Genomic DNA, 20091 nt, shown 5'->3' with positions numbered 1-20091 from the left:
TTACCCGGTGATATGGCCAGAGTGTGGGGGGGCGCTCTAATACAGAAGGTGTGTTAGTGGCAATGCTGCTGTCTGATGTGCCCTCCTGTTCTCCTTCATCCAGAGTGGGTGGGGGGGGGGGGCGCTCTAATACAGAAGGTTGGTTACTGACAATGCTGATATCTGATGTGCCTCCTGTGCTCCTTCATTCAGAGTGGGGGGGGGGGCGCTCTAATAGGGAGGTGTGTTACTGATAATGCTGCTGTCTGATGTGCCTCCTGTCTCCTTCTTCCAGAGTGTTGGGGGGGGGGCGTTCTAATACAGAAGATGTGTTACTGACAATGCTGATGTCTGATGTGCCTCCTGTGCTCCTTCCTCCAGAGTGGTGGGGGCTCTAATACAGGAGGTGTGTTACTGGTAATGCTGCTGTCTGATGTGCCTCCTGTGCTCCTTCATCCAGAGTGGGAGGGGGGAGGGGCTCTAATACAGAAGGTGTGTTACTGACAATACTGCTGTCTGATGTGCCTCCTGTGCTCCTTCATCCAGAGCGGGGAGGGGGCAGCGCTCTAATACAGAAGGATTGTTAATGAAAATTCTGCTGTCGGATGTGCCCCCTGTGCTCCTTCATCCAGATTGGGGGAGGAGGCGCACTCTAATACGGGAGGTGTGTTAGTGGCAATGCTGCTGTCTGATGTGCCTCCTGTGCTCCTTCATCCAGAGTGGGGGGGGGGGCTCTAATACAGAAGGTGTGTTGCTGCAATGCTGTTGTCTGGTGTGCCTCCTGTGCTCCTTCATCCAGAGTGGGGGGGGGGGGGGGGGCGCTCTAATACAGAAGGAGTGTTACTGACAATGCTGCTGTCTGGTGTGCCTCCTGTGCTCCTTCATCCAGAGCGGGGGGGGGGCACTCTAATACGGGAGGTGTGTTAGTGGCAATGCTGCTGTCTGATGTGCCTCCTGTGCTCCTTCCTCCAAGAGTGTGTGTGTGTGTGTGTGTGTGTGTGGGGGGGGGGGGGGTGTTCTAATACAGAAGATATGTTACTGACAATGCTGATATCTGATGTGCCTCCTGTGCTCCTTCCTCCAGAGTGGGGGGGGGAGGGGGGCGGTCTCATACAGGGGATGTGTTACTGGCCAGACCTCCAGGTGAAAACAGAATAATAATAATAAAAGGAATGCAGCCGCCACATCTGATGATCGGTTAGCTGCGTTATGTGACATTTCGGATTTATTACCCTTAATGAATGCCGAGCCGCCATTGGACGATCTTTACACCGCAGAGAAGGAATGAGACAATCGCTTTGCAGGCCTCTTCCGCTGACTTGTAGAGAGAAAACAGAGACAAAGGTACAACTTCTCCTCTTTTATTAGTACAGGCGGTGATCATACAGAGACGCCGAGGACTCCGTCAGTGGGGGGGGGGGTGTGGCCACAGAAATCCAGGTTGTGGCCCGCAGGGGGCGGGGCCGAGGGTCGGCACAGGAGGCAGACGCCATAAAAAGTGTGACGTCCTTAAAGTGGAATGTCTCTGAATTGGTGGCACAGCGGAAACGCCTACCCAGGCGCGGTGTGTGGTGACCGTACACTGGTGGGTGTTGGTCCCTGGGCCCCTCCCCCTTGGTAGCCCCCCCTCGGAGGCACGGTTGGCGGGTCACACTTTCTGGGCGTGGGCGAAGTAGAAGCCTCGTAGTCGGAGAGCTCGGGGTCGGCGTCCTCGGGCTTCCCGAAGGTGGTCAGCTCTAGGATGCGATAGCCGTTGGCCGAAATCGATTCTTTGAGGAACTTCTCGTTCACGGGCAGCGAGAAGACCTTCTCCGTGCCCACCTCGTAGTAGTTGGCGGCCAGGTCGCCCGCCAGCAGCAGGTGCCCGTCGGGTTTGAGGAGGTTGGAGAGGTGCCGGAGGGCCGCGCCGTAGGCCTCGAAATTTTTGCAGGCCGCTTCCAGGCAGACGGTGGCGGTGATGCAATCGGCTTTGGGCGCTTCGACCGGGGCCAAGGGATTGCTCTTGCTGACATCACAGTGCAGAACCCGCTTTATTTTCCCCCTCAGCTTCTCCTCCTTCTCCTCGTGCTCCCTCTGCAACACAGCCACACAACTTATTGTAATTACAGTGTCTGACAAAAGTAAGTACACCCCCTCACTCACATCTCTTCTCATGTGACAACACTGAAGAAATGACGCTTGTCTACAATGTAAACCCCTCAAAATAACTCAACACACAGCCCATTAACTACTTAAAGCGGGGCGCCCCCTAAAAAAAAACTTTTTTAAAAGTCAGCAGCTACAAATACTGCAGCTGTCCCGGGGTCCAGCGCTGCGGGGGAACGAAGCCCCCCCCCCTCCACTGTTCCCCGACGCCAGCATTCTTACTGTAGGCACCCGGCTGTGACTGGCAAATGCGCAGTGGCTTTACAGCGCGCTGCGCCACTGCGCATGCGCGAGCGGCGCCGCGCGCCCGTGATACGCCGCACAGTCACCTGGGACACGTGACAGGTCCCAGATGACTGTGTGGCGCCGAGGGGAAGTGATGTCACCAGCCTGGGCAATGAAGGAGGCAGACTACAAGGGACCCCCCTAGCAACAGGCATTTAGAGGTGAGTAAAAAAATATTTATTTTTCCAAAAATTTTTTTTTTTTTTACATTTTTTAGGAATTTTTTGAACTATTTTTTTTTTTTTTTTGGTGGTAACACCACTTTAACCACTTAAGGACGGGCCTCTTTTTCAGACTCTGTGTTTACATATTTAAAGCAGTTTTGTTTTTTTCTGCTAGAAAATTACATAGTACCCTCAAACGTTATATTTATTTTTATTTTTTTAACGTAGATAATTATGTAGAACCCCCAAACATTAAATTTATTGTTTTTTTTAATGTAGAAAATTACGTAGAACCCCCAAACATGAATTTTTTTTTCTTTTTTTTTTAACGTAGAAAATTACGTAGAACCCCCAAGCATTATATTTATTGTTTTATTTTTATGTAGTAAATTACGGAGAAAATTACGTAGAACACCCAAAATTTTTTATTTATTTATATTTTTTTTTTACATAGAAAATTACGTAGAACCCCCAAACATTATATTTATTGTTATTTTTTTATGTAGAAAATTACGTAGAAAATTATGTAGAACCCCAAACATTATATTTATTGTTTTTTTACGTATAAAATTACGTAGAACCCCCAAACATTATATTTACTGTTTTTTTTTTTTTTTACGTAGAAGATTACGTAGAACCCCCCAAACATTATATTTATTGGGGTTTTTTACGTAGAAAATTACATAGAACCCCCAAGCATTATATTTATTGTTTTTTTTATGTAGAAAATTACGTAGAACCCTCAAAAATTATATTTATTGTTTTTTTTTATGTAGAAAATTACGTAGAACCCCCAAACATTATATATATATATATATATATATATATATTTTTTTTTTTTACGTAGAAGATTACATAGAACCCCCAAACATTATATTTATTGTTTTTTTTAACGCAGAAAATTACGTAGAACCCCCAAACATTATATTTATTGTTTTGTATGTTTTTTTACGTAGAAAATTACGTAGAACCCCCAAACATTATATTTATTGGGGGTTTTTTTATGTAGAAAATTACATAGAACCCCCAAGCATTATATTTATTGTTTTTTTTATGTAGAAAATTACGTAGAAAATTATGTAGAACCCCAAACATTATATTTATTGTTTTTTTACGTATAAAATTACGTAGAACCCCCAAACATTATATTTACTGTTTTTTTTTTTTTTACGTAGAAGATTACGTAGAACCCCCCAAACATTATATTTATTGGGGTTTTTTACGTAGAAAATTACATAGAACCCCCAAGCATTATATTTATTGTTTTTTTTATGTAGAAAATTACGTAGAACCCTCAAAAATTATATTTATTGTTTTTTTTTATGTAGAAAATTACGTAGAACCCCCAAACATTATATATATATATATATATATATATATATATATATATTTTTTTTACGTAGAAGATTACATAGAACCCCCAAACATTATATTTATTGTTTTTTTTTAACGCAGAAAATTACGTAGAACCCCAAACATTATATTTATTGTTTTGTATGTTTTTTTACGTAGAAAATTACGTAGAACCCCCAAACATTATATTTATTGGTTTTTTTTTTTATGTAGAAAATTACATAGAACCCCCAAGCATTATATTTATTGTTTTTTTTATGTAGAAAAATTACATAGAAAATTACGTAGAATCCTCAAACATTATATTTATTGTTTTTTTACGTAATTTTCTATGTAATTTTTCTACATAAAAAAAACAATAAATATAATGTTTGGGGGTTCTACGTAATTTTCTGCGTTAAAAATATATATATATATTTTTTTTTTTTTTTTTTTTTTTTTTGGGAAAAAAATTACTTTTTCGAATAAAAAAATAAGACAACAGTAAAATTATCCCATTTTTTTTTTTTTTTAATATTGTGAAAGATAAATGTTACGCCGAGTAAATTGATACCCGACACGTCACGCTTCAAAATTGCTCCCCCGCTCGTGGAATGGCGTCAAACTTTTACCCTCAAAAATCACCATAAACGACGTTTAAAAGAATTCTACAGGTTGCATGTTTTGCGTTACAGAGGAGGTCTAAAGCTAGAATTATTGCTCTCGCTCTACCGATCGCGGCGATACCTCACATGCGCGGGCGCTACTCACGTATGCATTCGCCTCTGCGCGCCAGCTCGTCGGGACTGGGTGTTTTAAAAAAAAAAAAATGTTTTTTCTTATTTTATTTTAATTGATTTTATTTATTTTTACACTGTTTTAAAAAAAAAAAAAATGGATCACTTTTATTCCTATTACAAGGAATGTGAACATCCCTTATAATAGAAAAAAACATGACAGGTCCTCTTAAGAAGAGATCTGGGGGGGTCAAAAAGTCCTCAAATCTCATATTTGGACTTAAATGCAATAAAAAAAAAAAATTGACATTGAAAAAATGTGCCTTTTAAGTTTGACGTCACTTCTGTCCTCCTATGCTATAGAGATGAGTGGGAGGGGCATCTTAGCCTCCACTCATCTCCACACCCAGGCACAGACAGGACCCGATCAATAGAGCCCCGCCCTCATTTCCTGGCTGGAGGACATCCAGCATCATCTAGCCCTTTCCTCCCTGGCCTGACTATCATTCATTGGGTTCAGTTCCATTAAACATGGAGGCTCAGCAATATTATTTTGTCTTTAGGATGTCTCTCTATGGCGGAGAGTCGGGAGGGATGATCGATCGCTGAACATAATACACTAACTTATTCCCTTTCCAGCTCACAGACGTGCTTCAGGATGGACGTCCAATTGAAAGCGTCGGATTCCTTGTTCTGCCATTTCTGCAGCTGTTGCAGCTCGCTCTGTGTGAACCAGGTGGCGATGATCTCATCGAAGGCTTCACAGGAGGAGAGGAGCTGGTAGATGGAAGGGGCGGAGCCGATATCAATGAGGGTGTCGCCTTTCACCGCACCTGTAAAGGGCAATGTGAGACCGTTACCACCCACCACCAATGTCCGACAACTGAGCGGGGCAGGCTGGATGGGGCAAAGGACGGCCATACCCTGAAATATGCGATTCTGGAGAAAAGGTTATCAATGTCTGCAAACAAATACGGTAAACTCTAATTTTACAAAATTATATTCAACAATTTATTCTTCATCGCCAAATGTCTTTTTTGTTGTATGTAGGAATGTAGCCACCCTGCCTTGGTCCCACTGTATGAAGGAATGTAGCCCCCTGCCTTGGTCCCACTGTATGAAGGAATGTAGCCCCCTGCCTTGGTCCCACTGTATGAAGGAATGTAGCCCCCCCTTCCTTGGTCCCACTGTATGAAGGAATGTAGCCCCTGCCTTGGTCCCACTGTATGTAGGAATGTAGCCACACTGCCTTGGTCCCACTGTATGCAGGAACGTAGCCCCCCCGCCTTGGTCCCACCTGTATGTATGAATGTAGCCACCCTGCCTTGGTCCCACTGTATGTAGGACGTAGCCCCCCCGCCTTGGTCCCACTGTATGTATGAATGTAGCCACCCTGCCTTGGTCCCTCTGTATGTAGGAACATAGCCACCCCTGCCTGGTCCCACTGTAGGTAGGAATGTAGCCACCCTTCCTGGGCCCCTCTGTATGTAGGAATGTAGCCCCCCTGCCTTGGTCTCACCATATGTAGGAATGTAGCCACCCTGCCTTGGTCCCACTGTATGAAGGAATGTAGCCCCCCTGCCTTGGTCCCACTGTATGAAGGAATGTAGCCACCCTGCCTTGGTCCCACTGTATGAAGGAATGTAGCCCCCCTGCCTTGGTCCCACTGTATGAAGGAATGTAGCCCCCCTGCCTTGGTCCCACTGTATGAAGGAATGTAGCCCCCCTTCCTTGGTCCCACTGTATGAAGGAATGTAGCCCCCTGCCTTGGTCCCACTGTATGTAGGAATGTAGCCACACTGCCTTGGTCCCACTGTATGCAGGAACGTAGCCCCCCCCGCCTTGGTCCCACTGTATGTATGAATGTAGCCACCCTGCCTTGGTCCCACTGTATGTAGGAACGTAGCCCCCCCGCCTTGGTCCCACTGTATGTATGAATGTAGCCACCCTGCCTTGGTCCCTCTGTATGTAGGAACATAGCCACCCTGCCCTGGTCCCACTGTAGGTAGGAATGTAGCCACCCTTCCTGGGCCCCTCTGTATGTAGGAATGTAGCCCCCCTGCCTTGGTCTCACCATATGTAGGAATGTAGCCACCCTGCCTTGGTCCCACTGTATGAAGGAATGTAGCCCCCCTGCCTTGGTCCCACTGTATGAAGGAATGTAGCCCCCTGACTTGGTTTCATCGTAAGTAGGAATGTAGCCAACCTTCCTTGGTCCCAATGTATGTAGAAACATACCCCCTTGCCTTGGTCCCAATGTATGTAGGAATGTAGCCATCCTTCCTGGGTCCCACTGTATGAAGGAATGTAGCCCCCCCTGCCTCGGTCCCACTGTATGAAGGAATGTAGCCCCCTGCTTTTGTCCCATCGTAAGTAGGAATGTAGTCACCCTGCCTTCGTCCCATCGTAAGTAGGAATGTAGTCACCCTGCCTTTGTCCCATCGTAAGTAGGAATGTAGCCCCCCTGCCTTTGTCCCATCGTAAGTAGGAATGTAGCCCCCCTGCCTTGGTCCCAATGTATGTAGAAACGTAGTCCCCCTGCCTTGGTCCCACTGTATGTAGAAACGTAGTCCCCCTGCCTTGGTCCCAATGTATGTAGAAACGTAGTCCCCCTGCCTTGGTCCCACTGTATGTAGGAATGTAGCCACCCTTCCTGGGTCCCTCTGTATGTAGGAATGTAGCCCCCCTGCTTTGGTCTCACCATATGTAGGAATGTAGTTATCCTGCCTTGGTCCCATTCTATGTAGGAATGTAGCCAGTCTGCCTTGGTCCCATTCTATGTAGGAATGTAGCCAGTCTGCCTTGGTCCCACCGTATGTAGAAACGTAGACCCCTTGCCTTGGTCACACTGTATGTAGGAATGTAGCCACCTCCTGCCTTGGTCACACTGTATGTAGGAATGTAGGAATGTAGCCACCTCCTGCCTTGGTCCCAATGTATGTAGGAGCGTAGTCCCCCTGCCTTGGTCCCCCTGTATGTAGGAATGTAGCCCCCCTGCCTTGGTCCCCCTGTATGTAGGAATGTAGCCACCCTGCCTTGGTCCCCCTGTATGTAGGAATGTAGCCACCCTGCCTTGGTCCTCCTGTATGTAGGAACGAAGCCACCCTGCCTTGGTCCCAATGTATGTAGGAATGTAGCCCCCCCGGCCTTGGTCCCAATGTATGTAGGAATGTAGCCCCCCCGGCCTTGGTCCCAATGTATGTAGGAATGTAGCCCCCCCGGCCTTGGTCCCACTGTACGTAGGAACGTAGCCCCCCCCCCCGCCTTGGTTCCTCTGTATGTAGGAATGTAGCCACCCCCTGCCTTGGTCCCAATGTAGGAATGTAGCCCACCCCCCTGCCTTGGTCCCAATGTATGTAGGAATGTAGCCCCCCTGACTTGGTTCCTCTGTATTTAGGAACATAACCACCCTGCCTTGGTCCCACTGTATGAAGGAATGTAGCCACCCTGCCTTGGTCCCACTGTATGAAGGAATGTAGCCCCCCTGCCTTGGTCCCACTGTATGAAGGAATGCAGCCCCCTGACTTGGTTTCCTCGTGAAGTAGGAATGTAGCCACCCTTCCTTGGTCCCAATGTATGTAGAAAACGTAGCCCCCCTGCCTTGGTCCCAATGTATGTAGGAATGTAGCCACCCTTCCTGGGTCCCTCTGTATGTAGGAATGTAGCCCCCCTGCTTTGGTCTCACCATATGTAGGAATGTAGTTATCTTCCTGGGTCCCTCTGTATGTAGGAATGTAGCCCCCTGCTTTGGTCTCACCATATGTAGGAATGTAGCCACCCTGCCTTGGTCCCAATGTATGTAGGACTGTAGCCACACTGCCTTGGCCACACTGTAGGAATGTAGCCACCCCCTGCCTTGGTCCCAATGTATGTAGGAATGTAGCCCCCGGCCTTGGTCCCAATGTATGTAGGAGCGTAGCCCCCCTGCCTTGGTCCCAGATGTATGTAGGAGCGTAGCCCCCCTGCCTTGGTCCCAATGTATGTAGGAATGTAGCCCCCCCCCCCCGGCCTTGGTCCCAATGTATGTAGAAACGTAGACCCCCTGCCTTGGTCCCCCTGTATGTAGGAATGTAGCCACACTGCCTTGGTCCCCCTGTATGTAGGATGTAGCCCCCCTGCCTTGGTCCCACTGTACGTAGGAACGTAGCCCCCCGCCTTGGTTCCTCTGTATGTAGGAATTTCGCCCCCCCCCCCCCCGCCTTGGTCCCAATGTATGAATGTAGCCCACCCCCCCTGCCTTGGTCCCCCTGTATGTAGGAATGTAGCCCCCCTGCCTTGCTGTCTCCGGAGATGGACGATGGGACGTGTATAGAGCAGATGATCACAACTAACGTACACGGCTCATTCAAAACAAAGAGAAGTGGGGGTTGGGTGGATGGTGGATGGTGGGGGGGAGGAGGGAGTAGCCAATGGGTTTTGGGGCCCTAATGCCGCCCCCTTCATCAGGGTCAGGATTGGTGCATTCCTGTATCAGCAGTTAGATTTCTGATCAATGATTTCTGATTGGTGATTTAGGATTGCTGCACCCGTGTCAGAGCTGTCATATATATATATATATATATGTGAATTCTGATTGTCGCTCGGAATACCTGATGAGAAGACTTTGTGCATCTTCCCGATGGCGAACCTGAGGAAGTCGTCGGCGAGGCTCCCCGATCCCAGGTGGAAGTAGGACTCCAGATAGGTGCGCGGGTTCATCTTGGCCTCGTACTCGGCGGCGGTGGTGAACTCGGCCATGGCACCTCCGAGAGAGTCAACCGTCTCTGTGAAACTGCGCCGGATCCTGCGCCGGGTCCAAAGTTCTGCCGGGGGGAGGGCGGGATGCGCGTCCCGTGGAGGGCGAGGTCCACGTCCCGCGGAATGCCGAGGATATCGCAATCGCTGACTCCTCGCCAATCGGCCTCATCCAGACCCTGCAATACAGAGCAATTCTCTCCGGAGAGGTTAACCCCTCGCACTCCGGAACCTCCCCCTCCCCCTCCCCTTCCCCTCCCCCACCTTCCTCCTTCATGACCGGGCCATGTGTTTTTTTTTTTTTGCGGTAAGGCGCTGCGTTACTGGAACTGACAATTGCGCGGTCGTGCGACGCTGTACAGGAATAAGATTGACATCCTCCCCCCCCCCCCCCCCCCCCCCACAAACAGAGCTTTCTTCTGGTGGTGTTTGATCGCCTCTGCGGGGTTTTTTTTTTTGTTTGTTTTGCGTTATAAACAACACAAGAGCGACAATTTAAACAAAACAATATTTTTTTACTTTCTGCTATAAAACATTCAATAAAAAAAAAAATATAACAAAATATATAATTTCTTAATCAATTCAGCCTGATATGTATTCCGCTACATGTCTTTGGTTAAAAAAAGAAAAAGAAAAAAAAAAGAATCCCAATAAGTGTTTATTGATTGGTTTGAGTAGGAATAGTGCCCCATCATTGGTGTCAGTGGGAGGAATAGTGCCCCATCATTGGTGTCAGTGGGAGGAATAGTGCCCCATCATTGGTGTCAGTGGGAGGAATAGTGCCCATCATTGGTGTCAGTGGGAGGAATAGTGCCCCCATCATTGGTGTCAGTGGGAGGAATAGTGCCCCATCATTGGTGTCAGTGGGAGGAATAGTGCCCATCATTGGTGTCAGTGGGAGGAATAGTGCCCCATCATTGGTGTCAGTGGGAGGAATAGTGCCCCATCATGGTGTCAGTGGGAGGAATAGTGCCCCATCATTGGTGTCAGGTGGAGGAATAGTGCCCCATCATTGGTGTCAGTGGGAGGAATAGTGCCCCATCATTGGTGTCAGTGGGAGGAATAGTGCCCCATCATTGGTGTCAGTGGGAGGAATAGTGCCCCATCATTGGTGTCAGTGGGAGGAATAGTGCCCCATCATTGGTGTCAGTGGGAGGAATAGTGCCCCATCATTGGTGTCAGTGGGAGGAATAGTGCCCCATCATTGGTGTCAGTGGGAGGAATAATGCCCCATCATTGGTGTCAGTAGGAGGAATAGTGCCCCATCATTGGTGTCAGTGGGAGGAATAGTGCCCCATCATTGGTGTCAGTGGGAGGATTAGTGCCCCATCATTGGTGTCAGTGGGAGGAATAGTGCCCCATCATTGGTGTCAGTGGGAGGAATAGTGCCCCATCATTGGTGTCAGTGGGAGGAATAGTGTGGCAGTGCACTTTGTAGCCCCATATCTCATAGTTACATAGTAGGTGAGTTGAAAAAAGACACAAGTCCATCAAGTCCAACCCATGTGTGATTATATGTCAGTATTACATTGTATATTCCTGTATGTTGTGGTCGTTCAGGTGATTAATAGTTTCTTCAAAATATTGATACTCCCCGCTGAGACCACCGCCTGTGGAAGGGAATTCCACATCCTTGCCGCTCTTACAGTAAAGAACACTCTAAGCAGTTTAAGGTTAAATCTGTTTTCTTCTCATTTTAATGAGTGGCCACAAGTCTTATTAAACTCCCTTCCGCGAAAAAGTTTTCTCCCTATTATGGGGTCACCAGTCCGGTATTTATATTATTGTGGGTCACCAGTCTGGTATTTATATATTGTGGGCTCACATGTCCGGTATTTGTATTTTGTGGGGTCACCAGTCCGGTATTTGTATAAGCCCCCCCCTTACATCAAAGTCCACAGAGCCCCCCTTACATCAAAGTCCACAGAGCCCCCCTTACATCTGAGTCTGCAGAGCCCCCCTTACATCTGAGTCTGCAGAGCCCCCCTTACATCAGAGTCTGCAGAGCCCCCTTACATCAGAGTCTGCAGAGCCCCCCTTACATCAGAGTCTGCAGAGCCCCCTTACATCAGAGTCCACAGATCACCCTTTACATTTGAGTCCCCCTTACCTTAGTGTTCTCACCCGACGGGGGAGACTTCAGTTACAGACAGTGGATGGTGAGCTCACTCACCCAAGGAAGCAGGCTCAGGCATCAGCACCTTTCATTCATGACTGTATCAGCTAGCTGCTGGACTTCCCATTCCCCACCCACACATACCTTTTCTGTAACACAGAGGGGTGGGGGCAGGAAGGACAAGAGCAGATCGAGTCCTCTCTCCGCTCCAGCCCATTGGGGGGAGCTGTGCTGGCTCTGGGCTGTGTGAGAGAAAGTGTCATAGACACTCAGCTTAGACAGCTGCACCCGGCCCTCCAGACAGTTGGTAACCCTGTTGATTATGGTGTGCCCAGGCACACCCGGCCCCGTGCGCACACCTAAGCACTCAGCTTGTGGTACTTAGCTACTTGGCAAGCCACAGTCTGGTCTGAAGGTGTCCGGGGTTTAGGTGGTCTGATACCCGGACTGTCCGGGTGAATCCCGGTCAGGGGGCAACCCTATGCGAGTGTGACCGGCGCTCATTGGAGCCGCTTCACACCGGTTCGGGGCGGCCGCGGAGTGGACTGCAAACCGCGCGTGCGTGTTTGGGTCCACTTCACATGCAAATTCAGACCTGAATCGCACCTGAACGGGTGAACAGACATGCACCGGACCCCGGACACAAACCCGCGGCCCCACATAGGTGAACCCGGCCTCAATCTGATGATCTATATAGTACACAGCGAGCCTTTCTCCCGTCAAGCTGTGGAGAGCCTAGAACAGGGGTGTCCAAACTTTTTTCAAAGAGGGCCAGATTTGATGAAGTGAACATGCACGAGGGCCGACCATTTTTCTGACATTCTTTGAACCATTAAAAATTCGGTCTAAGTGTGTTAGTTCGAACACTAATACACGGCCCAACAAGAATTCTCTTGCCTTTGTGGCTGTGTGTGTTAAAGAGATGAGCTCGGGCGTGTTATTTGGATATACCGTATTTATTGGCGAATAAGAGGGAAGTTTCAGGAAAAAACCTTAAAATTTTAAATAAAAAACTGTAAAGCAAAATAAGGGTCAGTGCCCACCTGCGCGCCCACCATTGCTGGGAATGCAGCCCCCACCATTGCCAGGAATGCAGCCACCATTACCAGGAATGCAGCCACCATTACCAGGAATGCAGCCACCATTAGCCAGGAATGCAGCCACCATTAGCCAGGAATGCAGCCACCATTAGCCAGGAATGCAGCCACCATTAGCCAGGAATGCAGCCACCATTGCCAGGATTTCACTCACCATTAGCCAGGAATGCAGCCACCATTAGCCAGGATTTCACTCACCATTAGCCAGGAATGCAGCCACCATTAGCCAGGATTTCACATACTATTGCCAGGAATGCAGCCACCATTAGCCAGGAATGCAGCCACCATAGCCAGGATTTCACTCACCATTAGCCAGGAATGCAGCCACCATTAGCCAGGATTTCACTCACCATTAGCCAGGAATGCAGCCACCATTAGCCAGGATTTCACTCACCATTAGCCAGGAATGCAGCCACCATTAGCCAGGAATGTACTCACCATTAGCCAGGATTTCACTCACCATTAGCCAGGAATGCAGCCACCATTGCCAGGATTTCACTCACCATTAGCCAGGAATGCAGCCACCATTAGCCAGGATTTCACTCACCATTAACCAGGAATGCAGCCACCATTAGCCAGAATTTCACATACTATTGCCAGGAATGCAGCCACCATTAGCCAGGATTTCACTCACCATTAGCCAGGAATGCAGCCACCATTAGCCAGGAATGTACTCACCATTAGCCAGGATTTCACTCACCATTAGCCAGGAATGCAGCCACCATTGCCAGGATTTCACTCACCATTAGCCAGGAATGCAGCCACCATTAGCCAGGAATGTACTCACCATTAGCCAGGATTTCACTCACCATTAACCAGGAATGCAGCCACCATTAGCCAGAATTTCACATACTATTGCCAGGAATGCAGCCACCATTAGCCAGGAATGCAGCCATCATTAGCCAGGATTTCACTTACTATTGCCAGGAATGCACCCACCATTGCCAGGAATGCAGCCAATATTAGCCAGGAATGCAGCCACCATTAGCCAGGAATGCAGCCACCATTAGCCAGGAATGCAGCCACCATTAGCCAGGATTTCACTCACTATTAGCCAGGAATGCAGCCACCATTAGCCAGGATTTCACATACTATTGCCAGGAATGCAGCCACCATTAGCCAGGATTTCACTCACCATTAGCCAGGAATGCAGCCACCATTAGCCAGGAATGTACTCACCATTAGCCAGGATTTCACTCACCATTAGCCAGGAATGCAGCCACCATTGCCAGGATTTCACTCACCATTAGCCAGGAATGCAGCCACCATTAGCCAGGAATGTACTCACCATTAGCCAGGATTTCACTCACCATTAGCCAGGAATGCAGCCACCATTGCCAGGATTTCACTCACCATTAGCCAGGAATGCAGCCACCATTAGCCAGGAATGTACTCACCATTAGCCAGGATTTCACTCACCATTAACCAGGAATGCAGCCACCATTAGCCAGAATTTCACATACTATTGCCAGGAATGCAGCCACCATTAGCCAGGATTTCACTTACTATTGCCAGGAATGCACCCACCATTGCCAGGAATGCAGCCAATATTAGCCAGGAATGCAGCCACCATTAGCCAGGAATGCAGCCACCATTAGCCAGGAATGCAGCCACCATTAGCCAGGATTTCACTCACTATTAGCCAGGAATGCAGCCACCATTAGCCAGGATTTCACATACTATTGCCAGGAATGCAGCCACCATTGCCAAGATTTCACTCACTATTAGCCAGGAATGCAGCCACCATTAGCCAGGAATGTACTTACCATTGCCATCAGTGCAGCCTTGGAGGGGACCATGGAGGGGGCTGAACGAGCGCCAAAGAACAGGAGAATCTCCTGTTTACACAGCGGCTTCTTTAAGAGAAAGTCCCGCCTCCTTTGATGGACAAAACAGTCGTCCAATAGCGGAGATGGGACTTCCTATTACAGAGGCTGCCGTGTAAACAGGAAATACACCTGTGTGCACGGCGCTCGTACAGCCTCCTATCTCCAATGCAACCAGACTATATATCTTTTGTGGCCCCGGCGCTGGGAGATCGCCGGGGGCCACAAAAGATATATATGTTTAGATTACGAGGCGGGCCGTTCAAAACCGGGCCGCGGGCCGCGATTGGCCCGCGGGCCGGACTTTGGACATGCCTGGCCTAGAAAATGCCTGAAAAGGAGGCGAGTGCTCCACCTACTGGCTGAAAATGAGAACAGAAAACAATCACATCCACCTGCAAGAAATCTGTTATTCAAAAATGTTTAATAAAATTTCTACAAACATCCGACACATTCACTCCATTCGTTTTGGTTTCAATTTTATTCCACCGTTCATATTTACTCCACGAAAAAGAAAACCTAAAACCAGTGTTGGGACTTTGTATGAGGCGATGACTATGACAGTTCATGAACCTCCATCCCTGCTACATTGAGAAAGGGCTTTATATGAAGGGCACTACTAAATGACCCCCTTCAGTACCGGGCACTGCCACCCCCTTCCTGCCCAGGACCATTTTCAGCTCTCAGCGCTGTCGCACTTTGAATGACAATTACGCCGTCATGCTACAATGTAACCATGTGACAGTTTTATCATTTTCTTCCCACAGATAGAGAATTTCTTTTGGTGGTATTTGATTACCTCTGCGGTTTTTTATTTTTAGCGCTGTAAACAGAAGAATGTATTCTTCTACATATTTTTGGAGAGGCGTTGGCCGGGAATCGAACCCGGGTCATCTGCTTAGAAAGCAGCTATGCTCACCACTGCACCACCAACGCAAAAAAGTGGCATGTTTTTTTTAGTGTGGGAGGAAACCGGAGAACCCGGAGGAAACCCACGCAAGCACAGGGAGAACATGCAAACTCCATGCAGATAGTGTCCTGGTCAGGATTTGAACCATGGACCCCAGTGCTGCAAGGCTCACCGCTAAGCCTCTGTGCTGCCCATATTTGGCCTCTGTTCTATAAGGCCCACCCCCGCTGAGCAGGGTCTTCTCCCCTCACCCCCCCCCCCTTCTGCCCCCACCTCTCTACTCACCTGTTTTCTGCCCTCACCTCTCTACTCCCCCTTCTGCCCCCACCTCTCTACCCCCCCTTCTGCCCCCACCTCTCCACCCCCCCTTCTGCCCCCACCTCTCTACTCACCTGCTCTTTTGCCCCACCTCTCTACCCCCCTGCCCTTCTTCCCCCACTTCTCTACCCCCCTGCCCTTCTTCCCCCACTTCTCTACCCCCCTGCCTTTCTGCCCCCACTTATCTACCCCCCTGCACTTCTGCCCCCACTTCTCTTTCTGACTTGAGCTTCTTTATAAGCTGGTCTACCCTAGCAGAAAGGGAAGCCTGAGTAGGTGTGCCGCTGGGAAAGGCCGTCTCCTCCATGGTGTTCTCTGCATTGTTGCTTGGTAGTGGAGTGACATCACTCGGCGGGGTGATGCCACTCTTTCGTGGGAAGATATTTGTATGCTGGGCCACCATTTCTTCTTTGAGCTCCTTTATACGCTGGCTTAGCCTAGCGGAAAGGGGAGCTCGAGGACGCGTGACGCTGGGAAAGGCCGTCTCCTCCACGGTGCTCTCTGCATTGTTGCTTGGTGGTGGAGTGACATCACTCGGTGGGGTGATGTCACTCTTTCCTGGGAAGATATTTGTATGCTGGGCCACCATTTCTTCTTTGAGCTCCTTTATACGCTGGCTTAGCCTAGCGGAAAGGGAAGCTCGAGGACGTGTGACGCTGGGAGCAGGAATGTCCGTCTCTTCCATAGCTCTGTTCACATTTTTCCAATGACCTACCACGCTGGGGTGGTCAGTAAATGTTCTCTTTTGTGGCCTAAGGCCGGAACCCATTGCTGGGGTCATGCATTCGTTTGGAAGGATCTCACTCCCAGGCCTAATGTTATTCCTGGTCAGTGTGATGCTAGGAATGGTAAAGGCCGTCTCTTCCATGGCGCTCGCTGCATTTTCATCTTCTGGTACACTGATGTTCTCATCCTCTGGAACACTGATGTCCTCATCTTCTAGAACACTGATATCCTCATCTTTTGGAACACTGATGTCCTCATCTTCTAGAACACTGATGTCCTCATGTTCTAGAACACTGATGTCCTCATCTTCTAGAACACTGATGTCCTCATCTTCTAGAACACTGATATCCTCATCTTTTGGAACACTGATGTCCTCATCTTCTAGAACACTGATGTCCTCATCTTCTAGAACACTGATGTCCTCATGTTCTAGAACACTGATGTCCTCATCTTCTAGAACACTGATGTCCTCATCTTCTAGAACACTGATATCCTCATCTTTTGGAACACTGATGTCCTCATCTTCTAGAACACTGATGTCCTCATGTTCTAGAACACTGATGTCCTCATCTTCTAGAACACTGATGTCCTCATCTTCTAGAACACTGATGTCCTCATCTTCTAGAACACTGATATCCTCATCTTTTGGAACACTGATGTCCTCATGTTCTAGAACACTGATGTCCTCATGTTCTAGAACACTGATGTCCTCATCTTCTAGAACACTGATGTCCTCATCTTTTGGAACACTGATGTCCTCATCTTCTAGAACACTGATGTCCTCATCTTTTGGAACACTGATGTCCTCATCTTCTAGAACACTGATGTCCTCATCTTCTAGAACACTGATATCCTCATCTTCTAGAACACTGATATCCTCATCTTCTAGAACACTGATATCCTCATCTTCTGGTACACTCATGTCCTCATCTGTTGGTACAATGGTGTCCTCACTTGCGGGTACACTGGCATCACTTGGTGGTGGGGCGATATTGCTACTTGTTGGTCTTAACAGTCGGTAGAACGGCTTGAAATATATTAGGAGTATTACCACCAGCATAGTGATAAGCCCCAGAATGCATTCTAACCGGTGCTCAGTAACAATTTCTATAAGTACGGGTAGGACTGTGTTCTCCAATGCCCCCCAAACATTGGACCACACAGACTGAAGCCCGGCCACCACCCATTGGTACCAATCACCAGCATTTATAAGCAGGGGTGGGACTGTGTTCTCCAATGCCACCCAACCCCTGGACCAGACTGACCAGAACCTGGCCACCACGATATGGTACCAATCACCAGCATTTATAAGCAGGGGTGGGACTGTGTTCTCCATTGCCACCCAACCCTGGACCAGACTGACCAGAACCTGGCGACCACGATTATGGTACCAATCACCAGCATTTATAAGCAGGGGTGGGACTGTGTTCTCCATTGCCACCCAACCCCTGGACCAGACTGAAAAGAACCTGGCCACCACGATATGGTACCAATCACCAGCATTTATAAGCAGGGGTGGGACTGTGTTCTCCATTGCCACCCAACCCCTGGACCAGACTGACCAGAACCTGGCCACCACGATATGGTACCAATCACCAGCACTTATAGACAGGGGTGGGACTGTGTTCTCCATTGCCACCCACTCCCCGGACCAGACTGCCCAGAGCCTGGCGACCATCCCTCTGGTACCAATCACCAGCAATTATAGACAGGAGTAGGATCAGGATCTCGAAGGCTGGCCTTCGTCTGTTCCAGACATCGTTCAGTAGATACATGAATCCACACAGCTGCAGGAACGTTGAATAATATCCTAATATTCTGGCCAAGTGATTTTGGTGCAGGATGTCCTTCAGAATCAGAGTACATATCAGGAGTGCCATGCTAAACCATGATGGAGGACGGGTCAGGAATGACACCCACCTGATGAGTTGTTGGATTACATTCTTGAAGGCTGGCCCCCGTCTGTTCCAGATATCGATCAATAGAAGAAATACTCCGCTCAGCTCCATGAACATCAAACGGCGTACTAATGTTCTGGACAGGTGATTTTGGCGCAGGATGTGCGTCAGAATCAGAAAACTCGCCAGGACTGCCAAACTGAGCAAGATTGGAGGACGGGTCAGGAATGACACCCACCTGATGAGTTGTTGGATTACATTCTTGAAGGCTGGCCCCCGTCTGTTCAAGATATCGATCAGAAGATGAACTAATCCGCTCAGCTCCATGAACATCAAATAGCGTACTAATGTTCTGGACAGGTGATTTTGGCGCAGGGGGTACTTCAGAATCAGAAAAGTTACCAGGACTGCCAAACTGAGCAAGATTGGAGGACGGGTCAGGGAATGAAACCCACCTGATGGGTTCTGGAGGGTCATTTCCAACTCCTCTGACTGCTTCCTCCGCTGGCCACTCCGTCCTCCTCGTGTTCTCCTCCCCCTCCCCCTCCTCAATGCGGGTCTGTGGGGACCCTCTGGTGACTTCGGGTAGAAAAATCTGCGGTATATCCACTGGCTGCTGTATCTCCACAATCCCCTCCCCCTCCTCAATGCGGGTCTGTGGGGACCCTCTGGTGACTTCTCTGGGCACAGCCCATGGGTAGAGGATTCTAAAGATCATCGGAATCTTCACTGGCGTCTGTATCTCCACAATCCCCTCCCCCCCATCCCATGGGGACCTCTGGGGATTGGATGTCGGGATTTCTGTTTAGCTCCCAAGAAACCAACAGAAAAAGAAAAACGGCGACAATTCCGTTTCTCATTTTTTTTTTTTTTTAACTGATAGGAAATGCTAATTACTATTAATTACAGATTAAGCAATTAATGCCAATCAATCAATAGACTCACAATTCAAATAACTGGAGAGAATCTGACCGAATAGAAATCAGTCAGGAGAGCTCTGCAGTAGATGCTACCAGTATGAAGAGCTGAACTCAACTGAGAAATTCCCCCTCTGAACGGCTTTATATCAGCTGCAAGTCATGTGACCACAGTGACATCACAGTGCCTGACCGTTTGCAGCTATTTTTAGACTGCATGTCACGTGTCCAGCAGTTAGAAAACGTGCCTGGGCAGCTGCTTCAATCTGATTGGCTGTAGGTCATGTGACCACAGTGATGTCACAGTGCCTGACCGTTTGCAGCTATTTTTAGACTGCATGTCACGTGTCCAGCAGTTAGAAAACGAGCCGGGCAGCTGCTTCAATCTGATTGGCTGTAGGTCATGTGACCACAGTGATGTCACAGTGCCTGACCGTTGGCAGCTATTTTTAGACTGCATGTCACGTGTCCAGCAGTGAGAAAAACGTGCCTGGCAGCTGCTTCAATCTGATTGGCCGATGTTTTTTTTTCACTTTTTTTATTTTTTTTGTAAATGATTTTTATTTCAACATTTCGTTTTCTTCAAACATGTTTTTTTTTTTTCCCCAAAAATGATGTTTTTTTTCAAAAAAGGGAGGCCCGCAGTGGAAGGACTGAAAGGGAAGTAAGGAAGGGCCGGGCATGACAGGGTTGTATAAGGTCTAAGGGGTTAAGGTGCAGAGAGAGAGGCTGTGGGGGAGGAGCAAGTGGAAAATGTAATGGAAGGGGAGGAGCGCTTTAAAAGGAGGAAGGGGCGGAGCAACGGGCGGAGCAACGGGCAGTGTGAAGGAAGGGGCGGAACAACGGGCAGTGTGAAGGAAGGGGCGGAGCAACGGGCAGTGTGAAGGAAGGGGCGGAGCAACGGGCA

At 48.5% G+C, this 20091-nt stretch overlaps 1 non-coding gene and 1 pseudogene across 2 annotated transcripts; both read right to left on the bottom strand.

The window, feature by feature from the left end:
- Positions 1–1324: 1324 nt before the first annotated feature.
- Positions 1325–9559, bottom strand: LOC143933434 (nicotinamide N-methyltransferase-like; annotated as a pseudogene). The gene is made up of 3 exons (XR_013263091.1): positions 9232–9559; positions 5261–5475; positions 1325–2046 (listed from the first exon to the last, which is right to left on the bottom strand). The product of XR_013263091.1 is annotated as a nicotinamide N-methyltransferase-like (transcript).
- Positions 9560–15279: 5720 nt separating this feature from the next.
- Positions 15280–15351, bottom strand: TRNAR-UCU (transfer RNA arginine (anticodon UCU)). Its single transcript has one exon. It is a non-coding gene; the product is annotated as a tRNA-Arg (tRNA).
- Between the last annotated feature and the right edge of the window lie 4740 nt (positions 15352–20091).

Source organism: Lithobates pipiens, unplaced genomic scaffold, assembly GCF_037356315.1.
Source record: "Lithobates pipiens isolate NorthernLeopardFrog02 unplaced genomic scaffold, aLitPip1_a1.2 Scaffold_27, whole genome shotgun sequence".
NCBI lineage: Eukaryota > Metazoa > Chordata > Amphibia > Anura > Ranidae > Lithobates > Lithobates pipiens.
The sequence above is the reverse complement of the archived record's forward strand: the minus strand, read 5'-3'. Positions and strand labels throughout refer to the sequence as shown.